The following is a 22347-nucleotide window of genomic DNA, read 5'->3' as shown; positions in this document are numbered from 1 at the left end:
CACTTTTTTGTTCAGACCGTATTCAGACACTATTCAGATGAAATGCCATGGTAATCTCTGAGGCTGTAGTTGTGATATTCAGTACATCATATTACAAGGTGTTTCGGTCAAAAGTCCAACTTAGAGAGCATAAAATACCAAATGAAAAATGGTTTTAACTAAAAAAGTATAGGGACATGAAAACAATGCAAAAATCAGAGTCTACTGTTTATAAATTCAGCATCAGTGTTAGCAAAACAAGTATCCTAACTTATTCTCCATATATAATATACTACCATACATTGAAATGAGGGGGTTGTATTAAAATTAAATGAAAATTTAAGTGACTCTTTTTCTCACTACCAATAATGGGAACTTCAGTCTGTATTCAGGATGACCGTCTTAAAATGTAGCGCATCTCAAGACATTTTGGCTGGTGTTCCAATATTCCAACAGTATTGTGTCTAGGTTGTGGGTGAATCACAGCTGCGATTTAACCTAAATAAACAGAGAGCAGTTCACCCAAAATCAGACTTCAAAGAGAATATCTGAAAAAGAAAAATAATGGTCAAAACCTATAAAAGTTGGCTAAGAAACCTAAGGTACAACTTGATTTGAACTCAGCAAGGGATAGTCCTCTGTACTGCTTTTTTGTTATCGGGTCTATGCTGTTTTTGACACATTTGAAACACCGCTCTTTTTTTGGGCCATTTTCAGTATTTCCAACTTGTTTTCCACAGTGTTGCTAATAAAAGGACATAAATAGGCTGACACACAATGCAGAACACAGTACAGAAATCCCCCATTGAAGGACTGAATCATCAGCAAAAAATAAGTCAAAATATAAAAGTACCTCAAAGAAGAACAAGATGGCCAATATAACTTTTCAGGTTCAACACTAACTTGCTCCTCTGCCTCTCTTCTCCTTTGGCACAGGACAAGGGTGGCCAGGCTTTGCCCAGGTGCCGTCTGTGCCATTGGCGCTAAAGCGAGGAGAAGCTGGCACACTTTGGGCATGGCTGCGGCCCCTTCTTCCTCAAAGGCTTGCCTCGTCTCCCTTCTTTCCCCTCACGGTCCCTGCTGCTCCATAGCCCAGGGAGCTCATTAGGCCAGACTTCCTCTTCATTTAATCCATTTTTCATAGCCTAAAAAACAGTCCCTGATCTTAAAAATCCTGGCTAATTTAAGCCTGGATGTTGGGGAAAAGAGTAAAAATATCATGAAAAAAAGCAGGCCTGTGCATGCTTTTTCATATTTCTGATGTCAAAATTAAATGTGGTTATAGAGTAGTGCTATGGCCAGAATGAAAAGATGCAGAACTAGCACTAATGCGAACAGTTCTTGAACAGTGTTTTAGACCCCGATAGGCAGCATCCTATTCCATCCCCTTCCTTGTCTGTTGTCTGTAGGTCTTGGGGGAGACCAATGTGTTAACTTGGCCTAATGAAAACATTGGTAATAACATGCTCCCTCTCCGTGTTCCTTTAATTATGTATCTCTGACTGGATACCACTAGGCCCCTGTAGGCTTCTAGCTCCACTTGTTGTAGAAGTGAAGTTTCATTTATAACTTGGATCCTGGTGGGTAGGATCTAGGAACTAATACATTTTCTCGTTCTTTCTCACACACTTGTTCTCTGCCTGAAACTCCCTTGCTCTCTCTCCAACATCATGTTATTCCTATATATATCTCAGTGACATATTGATCTGGAGAAACTTCATATAAATGTAGCTTCATTTAAAAACACATGACCAAGTATTAGTATTTCCAGTGTCTTTGGAGATACTACTAGACATAGGATCATTTTTGGTCTTTGCTTCTGCCTTAAGCTTTTTAACATTATGTCCACATAAACACAACCAAAGTTAACATCCTCAGAAGTTGTCCAAGGCTTTGTCCTTTATCTCTCTCTATGAGGACAAAGCTTTTTTTCTCTTTCCACTTCCAGAAAACCATCACAGCATTAATATACCTCCCAGGTATAAAGTGTTGATGAGTGCCTGTCTCTTCAGGCTGACACTTATTTCACCAAAGGTCTCAGAGCAGGGGGAGTGTGGGAGACACTGAGGGAAGAGAGGAAAAAAGAGCTGCTTGCATACCCAGCCAACGGATGTAGCGGAATTGTTAAGCAGTCTCGGCTGCCCTCTCGTTAGCCTCCGAGATGCCTGGTGACAGAGGTGAGACAGCGAAAGTTGCGGTGGGTTGAGAGGGGGAGGGTCAGTGCCCCTAAGGGTACCATGCCATGGCCGTGCCAGGCCAGGACCCTGTGCCACTGTCTCCGGTGCCTCCTCTGTCAGCCCGCCCTATGCCCCAGGCCACTGCAGAGAGGGCACATGGGGGGCTGTCACGCGTCGGCCTCAATTACAATCAGGGGATGGAGCATGCAAAGGCCCACTGTCACGGCTCATATTGCTGTTGTAATAGCTGCACTGTATCATATCCTAGCTCCCATGCAGATTATGCTTGCTGGAGATGTACTGCCAGAGGAACTACTTTTTTTTTCTAACATTGATAAACCTACATAACCTTAGATATGCACCTAATAACCTATTAATATTTTGTAGGTAATCAGAATTGAGATTTATTTCAAAATGCTGTTCACTTTTAAAATACCCACTGAATTGTTTTTCATAACTACACTGAAAAGATTTCTCATCCACTTAACCTTTTAAATGCTGGTTATTGAAAACTCTCTGAAAGGAGAGATTTTACTACCTTGGCATACATTTCATCAGTCAAAGGACACACATTTGACGTACTTGAATTTTACTCTGCTGTTCAGCTTGAGTGCTGTTGTTAAAGTTGTCAAAGAAATTGATTTATTTGATGATGTCTGCTTGGGTCTGCAGCTATTCATCATACTAGATATGTTACATATAAACCTTGAGAGACAGTGTACAGTGTGCTAGTTTCCAAGATATTTTTTATAAATATTCCCATATACTGAAGTTGTTGGTGCACTTTCAAAACGGAAATAGTAGTTTCTTAAAATTGTGTCTGTTCAATTAAAGTTCCCCTGTGGAGTTTTCTTGTAAACAAAAGTTATGTTTGCATTCAGTGTTCCCCATCAATATTCATTGTGTGTGTCCTTGAGGTCTAACAAGCATTTTGAATGAATTTCCTTCTTCATGATCCAAATCTTAAATTGTTTACACCCATGTTTCCTAGCTTGGACACTTCTTCTTACTTGGCCTTTGTTGATGCATTGCTATGCTTCTTTGAGCATAAACCCTCACCAACCATCGATCAATTGATTAACGAGAAACCTCATAAAAACATTGTGTACATTGTGCTATTACTGGCCAAAAGTACCACAAAGAACCTTTTAAACCTGCAATCAGCTCTGTTTTTTTTGCATTAACAGTGAATCAGATGACTCTTTGTGTGAAAGGGTTTGCTCATAGCTCAGGTTTTACCTCATTGTTTTAGTTCTCTGGCCTGCACACAGACTGAATTGTTGATTCTCACTGCTCCCATCCACCCCTCATATAAAAGTTTACGTAGTGTAGGTGTAGGTCAATTGCTCTTTTCTAACAATACAGGATCACAAAGTTGAGAGACAGAAAAACTGTTTGGTTTGGTCTGCCACCTGCTGGTCTATCCAAAAATGTTGCGATCTGACGCAATGTAAACAGCATGTGACTGCTCCTGTGTGGCTGTGAGACTATTTCGTTGCAGTCTTTCCAGTCTAATATTCTTAAAACCAGATCTTGTCTTTTGACAAGCTGCAGAGTTGTTACACACTCATGTGGTTTGAATGTGTATCTGCATGTGTATTTATGGGGCAGAGAATATGTATATACAAGTGTACTGTGGCATGGATTAATCTTGTAGCATCTTGCATGGATACACAATAAATATGTTGAAAGCATTAGAGTTGTTGATTATTTTTTCTTTTGGTTGCCTGGCTGTGAGGACCACATGCTGATTTGTTCAGAGGATCCACATACTTATATGAAGAATCAGCATATTAGTATTAGTTTCGCACTATAGGGTGTTGTAGCCATGCCTGGCTGCTGCTGTTCCTGTCAGTCATGACAGGGCCTCATACCAACATCCTACCCCTGAAGAGAAAATGACACCTGGCTAAAAGAACCACTGTGTGGTAAAGGAAATTTTCACCAAGCTCCTGGTGGTCAACCTGTCGAAGCAACATTATGGCAAGATTAGCTTTGCCAGGTTTAAATAAAATGTATCTAAGGTTGTGTTATTGCACACTTGATGACTCTCTCTCTGCGTCTTACTTTTGTCTCTGTGGTGAAACTGGCCCCTCAGCATACCGTAAAACCCTCAGGGAGCCGCTACAATTGTAGAAACTCTCCCCTACCCTATTGTCACCGTCATCTGCAAACTTAAAAAAGAAACACAAAAAAGGAAATAATTTTGTTCAGCAGCTGCAATCACAATGTGTATTGCTCAGTTATAGATTAAAAGCGAAGGACTTGCTTTAAAAGAAAGAGAGTCCAAGACAAAAGAGAGCGACAGGAAGAGGAAGGTTAAAAAAAGGGCCAGCTACTGAGTTGACAATTGAGTTATAATATCATGTCCTCTATGAATAATTAATTTGATGGTGCTAAGGCCCCTTAGAAGGTAGATTAAATTAGTTCTGCCATGTCTCAAAACTTAGATATGCTTCATTAGTGTGGAAGATAGTGGCAGGCGTGTTGGGTATTCAGTTAAGCCTGCTTTAGCTAATGATGAGGAACAGGAGACACCTTGTCACCCCAGCAGTGCTGCACAGTGTTATATTACATTTATGTCAGTTAACAGACACATTCAGGAATTCAACACATGTGTTGTTCCCTCTGTGTCTGCTGGTCAGGAGATTCTGGATATATTCTTCTCCTCTTTGTATATAAGCTTCTTGATTTAAAATACAAGTACAATGTGAAGGCCTGTGTGTTTTCTTAGAACAGCAGTATTAAAGCAACGACTTGAAGTTGCCTTTGGTCTATACTGTAGAATAAAGAAATGCTGAGAGCCACATTTTAGTTGATTGTGCTTGTAAACATTTATAGATATACGTATATCTTTTTTTTTTAGCACTTTGCTAAAATGTGTGTGTGTGTGTGTGTGTGTGTATATGTGTGTGTATATATATATATATATATATATATATATATATATTCAAAGAAGTTCCATCAATCTTAGATGAGGCTTTCAATGAGAATGCCTAAAGGATTTAATTATTCAGCACTGTAAAGGACTATATTTTATAAAGGAACAATATAAAGTTAGCACAAATAAACAATGTCAGCCCTGACGTGCCGTGCCATGTTGTGTGTATTCACAGTGGAAGCTGACAATAATCTGCCTTCACTCTGTGACCCTGGTCATTGTTAAATGAGGCGCATGATGTGTCCCTCTTTGTGAGTGCCCTCTGTGCCTCTTATTCCCCCTATAATAGCAGTATTATTTTCTTTTTGCCAGAGCAGGGAAGTGTGATGGTATTATGGTATAGTAAAACACAAACTTCTGCTTGTGCTGTCTGTCAGAGCAGACACAATGACGCAGTGTTCTCGTAAGAGTCTCCACTGTTGCTTGCTCAAAAGAAATTGTCAGAGCACCTTAGATTTTCTAAAGAGAATTTGATGTATCATCAGCACAAGAGGGCAACTATGACTGTTGCATTGAGTTAAGAGTTTATTGTATGCCTCCATTAACATGAAATATTAAAGTTATGCTATAATAAAAGAAATCTGAATTTTATTTTCAGTTCTACAATACATGACAAATAGAGAACAAGTATTTTATTTTCATATCACCAGAAAGTTGACTTTCTTTCTTAAAGTTCAAGGGAAGTTAAGATTTTTACAGTCTTGGTCTTTAATGTGTTGCTTTCCTCATCATCGTCATTCCTGTCAGTTGTGGTTACCTAACAACTTAATTCCTGGCTGGAAACAATTCAAGTCTTTTAGAGTGATCAGAAAGATTTTTAACAATTTCTCAGTATAATAGGATTATTTTAACCACTCATTTGGACATGATAATTAAGGAAAATGCAGTCAAAATTTCAGTTACAATTGTTGACAGTGTTAACCTACAAAGTCCACTGAATCCGCTTGCGTTGCATTGCAGCTGTGCCGCGGCAGCCAGAGCTAATCGCAGCCATTCTAGTCAATGCATGTGATTCCACCAGACGCGGTCTCGGTGCGTCCCAGAAGCTTCCCAGACACGGTTCTCCACTCCGTTCCACAGAGAATAGGTAATTAGTCTATTTTTGATGGAAGCCGCATCACGTAGCACAGAGCAGATCAAACCGGTGAGAAGTGATTTAGAAGTGTTTCACTATGACGTGTTATGTCAGCAATTTTGGTCTCATCAGAGGCTCTGATTGGTTCGCCTGCTGGTGAAAGCAATCCCAAGACCCCACAAAAGGAGCTATTGGAATCACTAAACCAAGGTTACTATGATTGATGTATGTGAACATTACTTTCACAAGACTGTATTGTTACATTTGCTCAGTTTACATTAACTTTTGAGGTTTCTCTATGAATTTTTTTCTCACTCATTAGATTGCATTAGTTGAGGTACTGAATCTTAAAGGAAAAATGTTAACAAACTAGGCTTTATGTTCCAAATTCAAATTTCATTGAGAAGAGCTGAAGCAGAACAGAGGTAACCAGGAACCTAGTTACAGTACTAATTGGCACCAAGAAAACAAGATTGAACTGGCCTCCGTGGTGCAACCTGTCACTCTGCAGCCAGCTTCAACACGTAGCCCAGCTCTCTCCTTGTTGCTGTGTTTTAGGAGTCCTTCTTCAGCTCATGAGTATTAATGAATGCAAAGTTTGAGGAAAATAATCTGTAAGTGTTTCCAACTGTCAGATCCTGTCAGTGCAACCACTTCTAATGGCCTGCGCCTTCCATTCAGTCTAATGTTTGATGTTTTGCTTTCATGCCCCCCCTTTTCTCCCTTGCTAAATTGCTGCCGACAGTCCTGTGTCCCCACAGATTATTTGTTTGTTTTCGACCATGCTTGTTTTGCATATCATCGACGTAACGAGGACTAATTTAGTGAGCTGTTAATCGGGGAGGGGAGGGAGTGGTCCGTTGGGTTCTTATATTCAAATAGGATGTGATCATGAATCAGGTAGCAATCTGTTGTGGCGCAGAATGTGCTAAGGAACATGTATGACTTTTGAGAACCTCCAAAGCGATGCCAAATCTTCTAAAAGTAGTTTAAACCACTTGACAGGGAACAGCTGGGCAAGAAGAGTCAGCCAGCGGAAGGCATCACATCCTCATTGGTTTGAACAGGAGTTATGATCAAGCATTGATCAAGACAGTTTAGAGGCTCCTTTGTATGTACTCCACTCACTGGTTGCATCAGTTCTGACTTTAACAGACAAACAGTGTTAGGGTGGGTGGATCCAAGAATCACATTTACCAAGTTATTTCTTTACAACCACAATCTATTATCAGTAGGTGTTGAAAAGCGCTAAATACTCCTAGCACTCTGAAGAAAAATATAGGGAGGCTCCCAACAGGCCTTGTCAAAACATGCAAATGAGCTTGATGCCAAGTCCGATTTTGACAAACATAATTAAGGTGTTCCAATTCGGGACATGTTAATAAAGAAGACTGCAAGCCTCCTCCAGGTCTTCACAAATCATAAAGCCTAAAAGCTTTGTGTGCGGGTGTGTGTAATTGTGTGTGTGTTGGTGTGTTCTCTCCCCCATCTCCCAATTTATTGGATAATGAACTGTTGTAAAGTGTTAGATCTCCTTTCGCAGTCTTTCGCTGAGTTTGAGTAGATAGGCAGGGAAGAGCTGCCTGAGGTGTGGTGTTGTACAGATAATTAAAAGGCAAGAAATTTGTGTTTCGCTCTTTGATCTGCCTGTCAACGTTCTGATTAGAGACGTAAAACCCTTTAATCAACAGTAATGTGATGATTAACGCTCCTAAACTGTTGAAAATGAACTCGAGGAACGTCAAGTTTTCTCTTTCTTCTTCCCTCCTCCTCCATATATCTCTCCCTGAGTCCATTTCTGGCAAACTGGCAAACTTTTCCCCTCAGTCACGTCCACCAGGGGTTGTTAAATCAGATGTTGTATTTGATTAGGACCAACTGACATGTTGTTTTTCCTCCTACATACAAGTCTCTCTAATCTTTGCGTTTTTTGGAAGAGCTCAAATTTGCCCAATGTGTTTATCTTCCAAATCCAACAGAATAGGCTTCTATTTGATTTTTTACTTTGCTAAGGTCTTTTGTATTTTAGATAACTTTGACCTTCAGCTCAGTTATGGTCATTATGTTTTTACAATGCCCATGTGCTCTAGTGCCATCATTTATACAGCTACTTGGCTGATAAATAAAATCAAATTATTTAAGTTGCAGACTAAAGCACTTAAACTCTAGTTTTATTATTTAGGCTGACTGGTTAAATAAAGTTTGATGTACTAGTGTATGTTGTTGTTTTTTTATTCATGGAATATTTTTTTTAAAATATATTTTAGTTGCAACGTGGCCAGCACAATTGTGTGACACAAATGTCAGCGCTATGAATAATGCATACCCAAATTAGCTCATTTGGATGTGAGTTTTAATTCTACACTTCATACATTTTTTACAGTTTTGACCAAGTTTAATCAACACATAAAAAATCATTTTCCTAGCACTGGAAATAGAATTAATAAGTCTGCTGTGATTGAGCTTCACACTTGACCAATCGGGATGCACGTAGAATAGGTGTATAGGCTGACCAGCCGTCTGTAGAAATTCCCTGTTTTTTAATTGAAGACCTCAGAAAGCAATGCTTCTGCCCACACATTGTTGCATGTGGGGCAATCACAGCAAGCACCCAAGTCCATTAGTTTTCATTTGGATGGTTTGGTAAGACTGGTTGATTAAGTCCAGGCAATTTGCTTGTAGGAACCCTCATTCTCCACTCACCCCCCCCTGCTTGTCACCCCTCTGCCACCAGCCGGGTTGTCGTTCAGGTTAATTTAATCTGGTTTGTTATAAATGTTAACACAATAGCTTTGTGCCTGTCTAGATGCCTTGGCACTGCCTGAGTTTGCTGTAGTTTATTATGGCATAACTTTGTGGATGAATGCTTAGACATCTGACTGTATTTGTAATTACAGTTACAGTAAATATTCTGTTTATATTGTGTCTAACCCATTGAAAGCTATGTAATATATGAGTCGCTTTGTCAGAGTATCTGCAGCTGTGTCCACAGGGATATGTAGGTATGGGTAATTTCATAAATGTAAAACAAGCCATTCCTTTCCAAGCCTCATCAATTCTCATTGAATGAGGGTGAAGGGGACTGTTTAAAAGAAATGTAAATCTGGTGATCTGAGAATTTGACTTTGAGGCTGAGGTGAGGGGAAAAGGGGAGGGGGCCCTCAAATAGAAGGAAAATGCAGCTTTCAGTTCTCTCAACCCCGGTTCAGCTTTAAACAAATGGTTCTATTACCACATGCTCTCCTACAGGCCCGATCATTTATACCCATTAAACTTGCGTCTTATCACCCATAAGACGCCTTTACGTATCTCCATCTACCAATTGTCCATAATCAGCTATTTAAAACAGCATCGGAAATTTCTTTTGGGCCTTGCTTCGGTCTGATGGACAGGCAAACGAGCCTGGAGGAGGAGGGCCGGGGGAGGAGAGACGGATATTTTCTATGGAATGATGAATAGGCCAAGTTGAGTGGCTGACTAACAGAGATCTGTCTTAATCAGAAGTGATTTGTCAGAACAGGAGCTCTGCGGGGTCAGGGCGCAGGCGATGAATAAAACAGAGGCTGGCGGAGTGAAGAAAGGCCCCAGAAATCCACCCTGACTGCCCACCACCACTCATACACATGCAAAGGGAAGCGCAGATGCATGGGCTAAGTCAGGTTTGACTGTTATGGCACTGCTTCTCCCTGCCCAGAATATTACTAGTTTTGGGCCTTTTATGTGCTTAGGCTCGTGCAAGAAAAGGTCAGGGCCTCACCTGCTCTGTCAGTTGACCATCTCAAAACTACCTATACACTGTGCTGTTAAAGAGGAGGTAGTGTTAAACATACATACAAACATGGGTAGAAAAATTCCATTATCGAGGACAAGGCATTTCTTCTCATTAAACACTAGATATCTCTTTGACACTTAAATCCTTTATTGCCTGTCCTGCGAAGTACCCGCTCCTGATTACCATGCGATAGAGTTGGTTTATTATTATAAGTAACCTGTCATAACATCGCTCAGCCCCCAGATGCTACATGCCCCCCCCCCCGTGACCTAGCACTTGGCACCTCTTTATTTTGAGCTATAGCGCGGTGCAAAGGCGCTAGCCTCATGGCCTGTGGGCTCAGCATTACAAATACATCCCAATGTGGGTACAACTTTGATGGAGGTGATGAAAGTGTGTCACCAGGCTGTTGTAGACTTGAGAAGTCTTTTAAAAAAAAGGTTCCCTGACAGTGTACAAAGACAGGTAACTTTATTCACCTGGGAGTCACAGGCATATAAGTTGACTGGTGTGTGTGTGTGTGTGTGTGTGTGTGTGTGTGTGTGTGTGAGATAGAGATAGCTTGAGAGAGAGAAATGGTCTAACATTTATCAGCCTCCTCACTCCCCCTCAACTCTCCCATGGGTTTCCATACCCCGTTTGTTGGAGTGTGTGGCTTGTGTCCAGATACAAGTGTGTGTGGTAACCTTCAAAAAGTGGTCTCAACTGCTTAATGAAAAGGAGCTGTGCTGAGCCTCAGAGCACACCACTGTCAGGTCTTGTACCCTTTCAGCTCTGGGGACGGAGGGGGCAGGGCAAAAAAGGCAACACAGAAAGAGTGACAGAGCCTTTAGACAATGTGTAACTGCTCTGAAACTGCTGCTGTAAAATAGATGATGCCTCCAATTAAATGGAGAAAGTTGAAGGCTGTGGAGGTTTGGATGATAGTAGTATTGTTTGCTTTCTGAACTGTATTGTCCTGGGCCAGGCTAGGCAGACATGGGCAGTTCATGGTATTTGGTACAGAATTATAAATGTTTAGCTGTGCCTTTTCTCTTTTTGTTTTTACCTGACAGTAAGATAAAATAAGTTAATCTTATTGATTAATCTGCCAGTGATTTTTCTGATAACATTTGTTTGGTCTATTAAACGTCGAAAAGTAGTGAAAAATGCCACAAATTTCCTAAGACTTAAGATGATACAAACTGCTTATCTTTTCCACTTGTTCCACAATGCAAAGATATACAGTTGACTGCCACAGAAGACTAAAAACTTTAAATGATTAGTAAAACATTTCCTTATTATTTTTCTGTTGATAGACTAATTGTTGCAGCTCTGTTCAAGAGTCAGAGCATACAGAAATGTTTCACTCCAACTCTGTTTTGGCTTATATTATGGTGCTTCTTCTAGTGTTACAGATTACATAAGTACATGCACTGGTAAAGTTAATTGTCCAGTAAATATATTTATTAGCAAAATGGTTGAGCTGAGACAACTGGACTGTGCTATGTCAGGAGTGTGTCTAATTCCTGATCAAGACATTATTTCCCCCTCACTCTAATTTGGGCCTTCAACTTTTCTATACTAATTCTTTTCTACAGTTGCATTAGAGGATCGAGTTAAATTAAGGCTCTCTGGTGCTGGTGTGACTGTAATGTAATGGAATAATGGGCTTGTTAAATGGACCTTGGGGGATGGGGATCTTTAACAAGTGAGTCAGAGCAAGGCCTCTGGGCCAGGGTTATTTAAATTGTTAATAGCTGTTTAAACAGGAGGAGAATATTTTATACACTAACGAGCAACAAGTCAAGGGCATTAACAGTGAATTATTTGTCCTTTCCTGCTTTTTTATCAACTGTACATTTTTTATTTATAAAGGATGTCTCTATTTTCAGTACTCCACATTGTTGTCAGGGCAATACATTCTACAAATATTTCGATTTTTTGCAGTTAAAGAATATGTTTAAACTTGAATATGTAAGATCAGTGATTGTGTCCAGTGACCAAACATTAACATGAGCTAAGATAATATTACTGGAGGTGCATCAATTTTTTTTTTCACACAGGTATTGACAGTTTTATGGTGAATGACTTGTCTACATCAAGTATATGATGACAAAGTTATCACATTATGGCAGTAGTCTGTTACTTGAGGAACCTTTCATTAATCATTTATGTCAGATTTTTTGTTTTTAACTCAGTATTTTGCACCATTTGTTGTCCAACAACTTCATCTTCCCAGTAACTAATGACGTTTTACACATACCGCTGGACAGCAGGAGTTAAATAAGATGAATGGAAATGTAGATACATGCCAGAGAATGAGTGATGCAAGGGAAGATACATGATAAAGACAATAAACATCATACATTCCCCCGGGATGTGTTGTGCCTCTAATGGCTCAATGTGGTGGGGGGAAACCCAGAAAGGAATGATGAGAGATTTTGGAGGACTGGGGAGAGACCTTAATGGCAGCACAAAGCAAAGCAAATGTTTATCTTAACAAGCTATGATGATTTTTTTTTAGTCATCTGGAACAAGAGAATATTATATTGACTGTAAATGGTTTTATACTCCTCATTCTGGTTTTCTATTGAAAATGCCACTTTTGAACAGATCTGGTGTTGTCATGTTGCACAATTTCCTTTTCTTACGTTGATGTACAGTGAATATGCCTTTTTCTGTGTAGAAAGTTCTCTCTCTTGGTCAAGGTTGTACATTGTGGCTGTCTTCCAGCAAGGATAAAAAAGTATACATTTCATAATTTCTATTCAGCAGCTATTACATTTGTCAAGGGCAACCATTCACGTGTGGGTAGTCTGTACATTCTCTCAGTATCCAGTGGTGGATGTTTGTACTTACAGACTACTGAAAACCTTGGAGTCATATTCTTTAGACAGCACCAACACAGTGCTCTCTACAGCACCCTACAATTGACAGAAAGCTGAATCCAATGTGCTTCAGTTCTTGTCCACTGAAAAGTAGCTTATTTCTATTCCTTTTTTTTGTTTAATAGTTTGGTTTTTTTTGCTACCTAAACCTTCACGAAAACCTTGATTGTCTTAACACCTTAACAGAATGTGTGTAATGAATGTCCAGTACTTAGGCTAAGCACCATCCATCTTTCTACATGTTGCAAACCTTTCCAATAATGCATGTCAAAAAAACTCTGCCGCTACAGTCCTCGTCACACTCGTTTATTAAAAAAAAAAAAAAAAGCAACCTTGACAGAGATGGATAGATATGCTTATTTGTCTCTTTAACAGAATATTTCCACTACAACTCCCATCCTGTTTATCTCTTGTTCTTCTCCAATGGGGACGGGGGAGGGCTTGTATTTTTATGGTTATTAATACCTGCACTCAGTCTTTTAATCTGCCCTATTTGTCACATGTGACTGTCTGACTGCACTGTTTAATCTGGGTATCCTTCAATCTGTCTCGTCCCAGATTAGAAATTAATGAAGGCAGGAAGAGACACATTTGAGTCAGTTACAGTGTAGGGGGGTAAAAGGGATGGGATGAATGGGAGACGAATGTCGTTCATTTGACAGCGTTTCTCTTTTTTCTACTTTTCCCTGATCCCCTTTCTCTGTCTCTGTCTCTCTCTATCTTCCTCTCTATCTCTCTCTCTCTCTTCTCTTGTTTAGCTGCCAGATGTAGCCCATTTTTGCACTGCTCCCCCCAAACAGGCGCTCAGCACGTGGGCCCTTTGGTGTGCGGCACCTGTGTAGTGTAATACAGTCAGCAACTGCGTTGTTTATTCCGGATTTGTTTGGTGCGCTTGAAAGCCTGTCTTTGATCCATGCAAAGATTCTTCACTTCTTTTCCTTTTTTCCTGATTCATCGTCTGCCTCCCTCATTTTTAAGCGCTAATGCTGCAGCAGTATGGTTACATTGATGGCAGCAGTGGGTTTTTTGGTGATGGGTGGGGGGGTTATTTGGTTTATCTTTTATTTTCCTTTTTTTTTCTCATACCCAACCCAGGGGACAGGAAAATGACAGTGACCACTGACAAGCTTGTCAGGTGCCTTGTCGGGGATGTTTTATAACTGTGCGTTAATGTGTTTACATCTGCAACTGACGAGAGGCATTTAAAAAAAGAATGGCTTAATGAATATTGTATTGGCTGAGTGGACCCCACTGGCAGACTCGTTGCTGGGGTATTGTTGCCTAGAACTTCATGTCTATTTACCTCAGCATTTTAAGAAAATTTAAAAATCACTTTCCTTAGCTACAATATTCTACTATCTGCCCGCCTGACACTCCCTGTAGACAGTGTTTTCTCTTTACACTCTACAGTTTGTGTACAAAATGTTGCACAATGGCTGCATACAGAATGCTCTTGTTATTTTTAAGAGTGAATCCAGGCAAAAAAAAGGATCACACTTAAGTTTTGATGACAACGACAGAGAATGAAGTGTTTTATTAAAAAATCATTCAAGGTCAATCTTAATGTTGTGAGTATTTCAAGAATGTGGATACCACGTTTCGCAAGTTAAGCCATTTTCAGTTCTTTTTTTTTTTATCACTTCCAGGATTTTAACACAACATTTTGTAAATTGTGACACACACCTTCTCATACCGCATCTGCTTCTCTCACAGAGCAAGTGGGTCAGGAGATTCTTTCCAACCTGCACAGTGACCGTGAGAAGATCCAAAGAGCCAGAGAAAGGGTGAGTACTCGCATGCCACCTGCACACACTTCCCTGTCTATTTTAGCAACTGTTTGTGAGACCGTAGAGGTGTGACAACTGGTCAGCACCGTTGACAGCATCCACCACTTTCTGCATGGTTTGCCAAGAAAACACACACAAGCAAGTCCACGCACAGAAAACATGGCACACAGACACACTGTCTTACTTACAGGTGTACACACACCAAGTCAGCTGAATTGTATTGACAAGGTATGTAATGTGCTTATTTATTGATAGCACAGTATTGCATCCGAGTAAATATTTTTAGCCGTCAATATCACCTCACAATTGTAAATTGTAAATGTTTTTCTTAAGTTTATTAAGAGATAAAATGTTTTCCAGATTATTCCACGCAAACAGCTAGTAAAATTAGCTTGCTTGTGGCTATATATTGTTAGTACCTGTACACCTTTCTCCAGGATTTTCCCATTTTTATTCCTCTCACCTGAATGGGGTTAACGTTACCAGCTGCCATCCTTTCCTCACTTACCCTCCTTCACTTCTCAGCATTCTTCTCCTGTTTCACTCTCTCCTTCCCACTTTCCCTCAGAGATTCCTCCCCAGTCCTTAGCACCTGCCAAACAGACAGGTAGGCAGACACAGAAAAGACCAAACACAGGAAGGGGGCCCAGCCCTGACGGCATCCTCAACGCAGAATGCTTAAAGACCACATCATGGCAGTGGGCCTCGCACAGGCGATTTCAAAGGAAATCAAACATCTCCTTTCAAAACGGTCCACAGTGTCTACTGAGAGTACCTGCTCTGTCTTTCTTTTGCTTTCTCTCTCTCGCTCTCTCTTCCTTCTTCCCATGAGTCCCCCCCATCACCACCACCATCGGGGCTTTAAAGGCAGTTTGTGGGGCAAAAGTAAAGTGAAAAGTAGATCTAAAGATACAGGATGGAAGGGTTGGTTAACAGCTCTTTAACATTAAAGAGATGTAAGGTGAGGGTGGTATAGTTTTAGCATAAATGCCAACACAAGAATCCACATGCACAACTGTAAACACACACACAAATACACACAAATTCCCTATGCTCAGCAGGGGTTTTGGCCTTTTGTTTTGCTTTTATGGTACAAATAGAAGTCAGTGGAAGGTTTCAGCACTGGGTCAAAGCAGTATGCTCCCAACTTTGAAGAATGTGATTTAACCATTCTCCAGGCTAGCTCATACTGACAGGAATCACCCCAAAATGTGTAATTTATATCCTTGAATCAGTAATTCCACTGTATTAAATGTATTTATCTGAGGGTAGGAATGACTCATTTCAGGGAACAAAATAAGCAATTTGTGTGCACAAATGGCTAATTTTCTCCCATAAATTAATATTTTTTGCCCTCAAATTACTAAATCATTCTGTCAGGTTAGCACTAGTCCTCTTCTCTATTGATAGATGCACATCTTACCCAGTAGCCTGTGATCTTTGCGTTGTTTGTGCATCTATCTATAGCCACAAATTAGGCACCATGAATTTTAATTGGCAACCTCAACACTGAAACTTAGCTGCTAGCCTGCTGCTTTGCCTCTTTTTCCTAACTGACCAGACTAAACACAAAAGGTATAACTTCAGTGCCCGTAGTTAAAATAAGCTATTAATGTAAGGGAATGAAATAAGTATTTTGTCATTTGAGAGCACAGATTATTAATATAAGTGGATTAATTGCATAATTTAGTAATTTATTGTCCCTCATCCTTCTCAATAAGCTTACAAACTCAAATGCGCTTGAATTTGAGTTGGTTTCCATTTCAGGTTGAAGAGGAAAGCATGAGATTTGGTGAGCGGCTGTGGAGAGAGAAAGAGGAATGGAAAGAAGGAATGATTCAGAGATGTATTTTGGGAGAAAGTGTGAAGTATCTAGGGGACAGATCTGTGGGTAGAGGCAGACATCAGGCAACTGCAGGACTTGTTGTCTTTGCCAGAGGGCCCAAACCCCAGGTCCCCCACCTCATACCCTGTACCACATGTATCCTTGGGTCTTCCAACCTGCATCGCACCACTCCAGGCTGCCAGAGGGTAGGAAGGATGGATGGAAGAAGAGGAAAAAAGTAGCAGTAAAGGAGGGGTGGGAAGAGAGGGTGAATTGTAGGCAGGAGAGATGACTGCAAGATGAGCCAGAACAAACAGGAAACGGGTGATGCTGGAACCATTGTAGAGAAGAGGAAGTTTGGAAGTAGAGATGTGAAAGTGAGGACTTAAAAATAGAATAGAATACAATATAATACACTGACGAAAACATACTAAGTGAGAGAGGCGTTATTGGGACAGCAGTTAGTATCGCAGATGAATAACTCCCTGCTGACTCTAGAGAGAACTTCTCTGCAAAGATTCTTCCCCACATTCCCTCATCATCCTCTAGAAATCCAACTGCAGGTAGACATTAGTGGCAGCTCACTCAGTGCGGTGTCAGCACTTTTTCACAGTCACACTTGCACCTTGTTGGCAACATCTCTGCCAATTCCCTTTCCCAGTGAAAGTCCCTACATCTGATAAAAGAATAGAATGAAAACATCTCGACAATCCCCTGAGGGAAAAAAAGGGCAGAGAGAAAGAAAGGAGAGAAGGTGGAGCAAGAAAAAGGACAATATCCGAGGCAATTAGCCTTTAATAGCCATGATCATTATTTCAAGTGCGCCTTCAAGAACTCCCTGTGCCTGCTGTTTAAGTCAAAAATAAAGGGCTCTTCTCACTCTTTTTCCTACACCACTCTAACTTTTGCATTGCCGCAAGATGAGGTGAAGGCTGTTAGAATGACATGACTTGTTTGATTTTACAGGGCTGTGAGGCTTTAATGTTGGAACACTTTTACAACATTCAATGTTTTGGTAAAAATGTGTACTGTGTAAATATATGTACTGTAGGTGCCCTCGCCGTTTATTCATCAATCTGTTACTGATATAAGATATAGGGTCTTAATTGTCATTTTATACAAGAAATTAACTTTATTTTCATTGTGTAATGAGGTGGTTATTTGTAGTCAGAGGTCATTTTTCCACTCTAATTTTGACCTTTGTAGTTTATTTGTTGACTGTGTTTAATAACCTTGAGAGTTGTTTGGAAACTAAAACTTGTCTTTCACCGGTTCTGTCCCCACAGCTGAGAGAAACAGACGCCAACCTGGGCAAGAGTTCTCGCATCCTTACCGGCATGCTGAGAAGGTAAGAGGCAGGTAGGGACCTTGTTTCTGCACCTCTGTATGTGTATTGTGCGTTAACTGTGCCGTGATGTGCTTGCTCTAAGTCATCACCATCTAATAAAGTTTGTAATCAGATAAAAATGATCTTTTCCTTTCTTTTTCTGATCGGTGTTAAACACTGTGTTGCTGTTGGCCATAGTGCTTTGCTTTGCATTGCTTTACCAGAAAACACAGGTAGTAACAACTAGTTAAATTGTGACCAATTGATTTTGTCCATCTAAATGGAATTTTATTCGGGCTACATTTATCAAACAACTACTGAACAACGTATAATTGCAATAGTTGCAGTATTTGGTACATTTTTTGCTGTAGAATCATCTTGAGGGTCATGTTTTCTTTGTGAATTTATTTTATTGTTAAGTTTCAGAGACAATGTTTCCAAAGCATCAAAATATAGTTTGTCCCAATATTTGTAATATTAACCTCAATATGTCATAAATATATATTTATTAATTAGATAGTTATATTTAATTGTGATTCTAATAAATCTGATCAATTGTATGTTCCAGAAATATGGCACATACTGTATGTCTGAATGAACAAACTAACTTAAGTTTGAACAAACAGTGCGAATGCCTGTATTGGCACATGCAGTGGTATTGGTGTTAAGTGCCTGGGTAGATGGAGAAGAGTCGCTTAACATAACATCCAGCAGAAAAAGGCTGGTAAAGACAAGTGCGCACTGTACATTTCTCCATTCTTTCCTTTTCTTTTCTTCTCTTTGCCTTTGTTTTTCACAAACTGTACTTACAGCCCATATCGAACTTACAGTCTTTGTCTCTTTTGCTAGTTCATGCACAAGGCAGCCCCCAACAATCACAAGCATTCACACGCACATATTTGAATAGCCCTTACTTTATCTTATGCACCCGTCACCCCACACACACACACACACACACATACACACACACACTCCCCGTAATGTCTTGTCACATCTCCATTTCATAAAGTGCCTGTGTGCCTACCCCTGAACCGTGACGCCACGGTTTTGTTTCTCGCTCCCTCTTTCTTGTTTTTTTTTTTCTCCCTGTCGCCCACTGTGGATTTTGATTAAGAGTAATATGTAAATGACACAGACTAAATGTAAAATCCTGGGGCCAGGAAGGAAGTGCCAATTGAAATAGATGCTTCAGTGCCCGTAGACAATTTGGAGGGCGGCTCACAGGGCGGCCGGCAGTTACTAGAGAGGGAAGGCCTGAGAAGGGCTGTGACGCCGACTGTAACCAATATTTCTGCATATGTCTCCATTTTGTCAAGTCTGATTATGGGAAGAGGAAGAGTGTCGCGGGGGGGTCAACTTGCCTGATATGTCACCCAAAGCTGTCCAGAAATCATTCATCATTCCCTCCTCCTTCCCTCTCTTCTTCCCTCCACCCCCCTCTGGTCTGGTGCTGAAGTAAATAACACACTTATTTCAATATTATCATATTAATGTTAAAGTTCAGCTGTCACCTAATGGGAAGACTTAATCAGACGTAGCATTTTAAGAGCCAGACACCCCCCCACCCACACTCTCCAGCCCCCCTCTTGACGTGCCTCTCTTCCTCTGGTTAGCACCCCGCTCAAATCAGGATTTATGAGGGCCTTCCAAAGTGGGGCCCGGCTGTGAGCCTCTCCGACTACCACCCGCCTTTCTGCTTGATGGGAGCAGCACAACATACACCCCCCGTAAAGTCATTTTTTTCTTGTCGTTTCTTCGCTGTTGGACTAAAAGAAAGTGTGTTTTGTTGTAAGGTTGTGGGCTGGAAACGTCTGAAGTAATTTATAACCAGAGATGGAGAACTGAGAGAGAAAAATAAGTTCAGGATGGTTCAATGATATCTCACCCAACCCCCTTTTAGGCAATTCTTCCTCATTTCCCCATTCAATTCATTATTTGCTTCCCTGGTTTTCTGCCTTGTGATTAATTGTGTATTTGTGTGCGATGTCAGAGCAATTGTAGTTTCTTTACACTGTTGTTTGGGTTGAGGGGGTGGTTAGTTTGGCATTCTCCACTTGTTTGTCTCAGCTATAGAAGTAGTGTATTGCTGTAAGTCTAGCATGAATATGTAAATGACTTTTACAAATATTGATGTAAATCTTTCCTGTTATATATTATATTATAACCTCTACACTTATGACACAAACCTGAGGTGGACAACTAATTGGTGGCTTAATACATTTTTGCTGTTCCTTTTAGTTGTAATGCAGCAATTAGCAAAATTTGAAAGCCAGTATCATATTTTTGTCCTTTGTCCAGGAGCCTTGGACAATCAAAACTTTTTGCATTTTTGGCAATTTAACTGTGGTAGGGAGCAGATACAGAAATATTGCAGCAATTTTAAGTAGATTAAAACCGTCAACACTGGAGTGGAAGTAGAGGAATGGTGGAATTTATTGTGATCCACAGGACAAATTTCCTTTTTGGTTGAGTGTTGGAGTTTTTTTTAAACTCACACCTCTTCTTGAAGTGTCTTTATGGTCTGGTGGATATCACCCCAGCAGAGAAACAATTAGACACTCAATAAACTAGCTGTCAGGGTTCAAAAAAAGCCAATTAACTTAAAGGCTGTGTGAATATCACTTATTCTAAGAAACATTCAGAGACTCTCGCATCATAAATAGCTGTTGCTTTGTTTGAAAATGAATCTTTACAAATGTATGAATGTGAAAGTCATCACTGCCATTGAGGGTAATTAGTATAAAACACTGTTTATAGGTGCTGTTGATTGGCTGGGTCATTGTTGATAACGGTCTCACAAACATAGCCTCTATCATGTCAGCTCTATTCATCTACTTAGACGATGTCAGTGGTCTAGTGGTGAGCATCCAGGCCATCCATTCGTGGTTAATTTTTAATTCAGTTTTCTGAAATCCTTTGGGTTTTAATTATACTGTGAAAGGCGCAATGATCCCAATGAGGCAGAAAGGCAAGCCTGAAATTATATTAATACCTATGATCATCAAATTATCTATTATCATTTTGTAAAATGTCTGTTTAGCACCACCACACCAGTCCCTCTGTCCCACAAAGATTTGGCAATAGCTTGGCCTTGCAATAGTTTTAGCAACTTTTATTGCATTTCTTATTAAAAGATGATTTTAGTGTAGCTGTATTGATATTATATGATACAGAAATACTTTTGTAGTAGTTTTAAACTTATGTTGTTGGAAAATGCAGGTTTTGTACACATTGGCATCTTAGGGTGCTTTCACGCCTGTATTTCGGGTTCATTTTGTCCAGACCAAGTGAAAAAAATGATGCACTGTTGCATTTTAGTTCTGGTCCGGTTCATGTTCACACTGCAGTTTTACAAACGAACCAAGAGAAGTAAGCATGACATTACAGACTTACAGGTAACTTGTTGATTGGACAGCTTTGGCGATTGTCATCCTGCATCATCAGGGCCCACATGGGGAAATCAAACCTCAGTGACTGACAGAAGTCTATGAAGCACTGTAATGCTTCTGATCTGTATTGTAAAGAGCCCACAAAGTAATCATTTATTATAAGCATGATTAGGTATGTCAGACTGCAGATCAACCGCATAGCCTAATATGAATGAAAACGTAAAAACAGGACATGTACAGTAATAATTGGGAACTTATTAGCCTATAGTATGCTGTGGTATCGCTGTCACAAATGTTTTATGGACTGACAAGTATACGTTACCAAATGATTTTCATAAACATAGCATGGCTTATACAGATCAATTATAAGAATGCTGAATACATTTTGTGATCAGCAGATGGATTTGAGTGGCTGGAAATATTGCTCAGATCACATCTCTGCTATCAAGACTTGTGGTTTGTTCGTTTGCTTTCACACCACAAGCGAACTGCTCCAGAGTTTGTTAGAAAGCGTACCGAGACCGCCTCTTCTAGAAGTTCTCGGTATGCTTTTTTGGTCCGCTTTTGGTGTGCAAAAGCGGACGATTGCTGCAGTCAAACCTGCCTAAATGAACCGCACCAAGGGGGAACTCTAGTGCATTTCAACTGAACTAAATGAGACAGGTGTGAAAGCACCCTTAGAATAGAAACTAGTCAGTTGTAGAATATCCTAAATGTAGGTACATTTAGAGTGGTGGCCTAATAGTTCATGTTTTAATGTGTTGCCATCAAGCAACACTTTCTAAGATTGCTCCATAGACATTGAACAAAAGACTTTTTAGGGACTGAACTTAACCAAAATGTAAATAAAGCCGCGAGCGGCAATGATTGGCATCCAAGCCAGTCGCAAAAAACGCAACATTTGACATTTTCAGAGGAGACCAGATGCACGACTTAAGAGATTAAAGTGATGAAAGAATTTGGACTTTGAGATAATTGTGGAAACGCAGACTTTGATTTTTACAGCATCACCTTGAGATCAGAGAGTGTCATTATATGTACCTGACTACTGGGTGAAATGTCTAACCCACCTGCGACTTTTGCGTTTCCTGAAGAATGACTCTCAGTGTTTGAAGAAACACTTGTGGAGATATAGATGTTAATTGAATTAGCATATTCTGAAAAATATAGTGTGACTGACTTCTGAATTGACCATAGGTTGCAGT

At 40.2% G+C, this 22347-nt stretch overlaps 1 long non-coding RNA gene across 1 annotated transcript in view; it reads left to right on the top strand.

The window, feature by feature from the left end:
- The first annotated feature begins 14455 nt into the window (after positions 1–14455).
- The window catches only part of LOC119915566, a 40746-nt gene continuing 32854 nt past the window's right edge, over positions 14456–22347 (top strand). Inside the window, exons 1-2 of the long non-coding RNA XR_005446969.1 lie at positions 14456–14598; positions 17713–17774. This is a non-coding gene — a long non-coding RNA (uncharacterized LOC119915566). The remainder of the gene's footprint in view (positions 14599–17712; positions 17775–22347) is intronic.

This window comes from Micropterus salmoides, unplaced genomic scaffold (genome assembly GCF_014851395.1).
Source record: "Micropterus salmoides isolate LMB-PRFRI ecotype aquatic unplaced genomic scaffold, ASM1485139v1 Ms_hic_scaffold_21, whole genome shotgun sequence".
NCBI classification, from domain to species: Eukaryota; Metazoa; Chordata; class Actinopteri; order Centrarchiformes; family Centrarchidae; genus Micropterus; species Micropterus salmoides.
The sequence above is the reverse complement of the archived record's forward strand: the minus strand, read 5'-3'. Positions and strand labels throughout refer to the sequence as shown.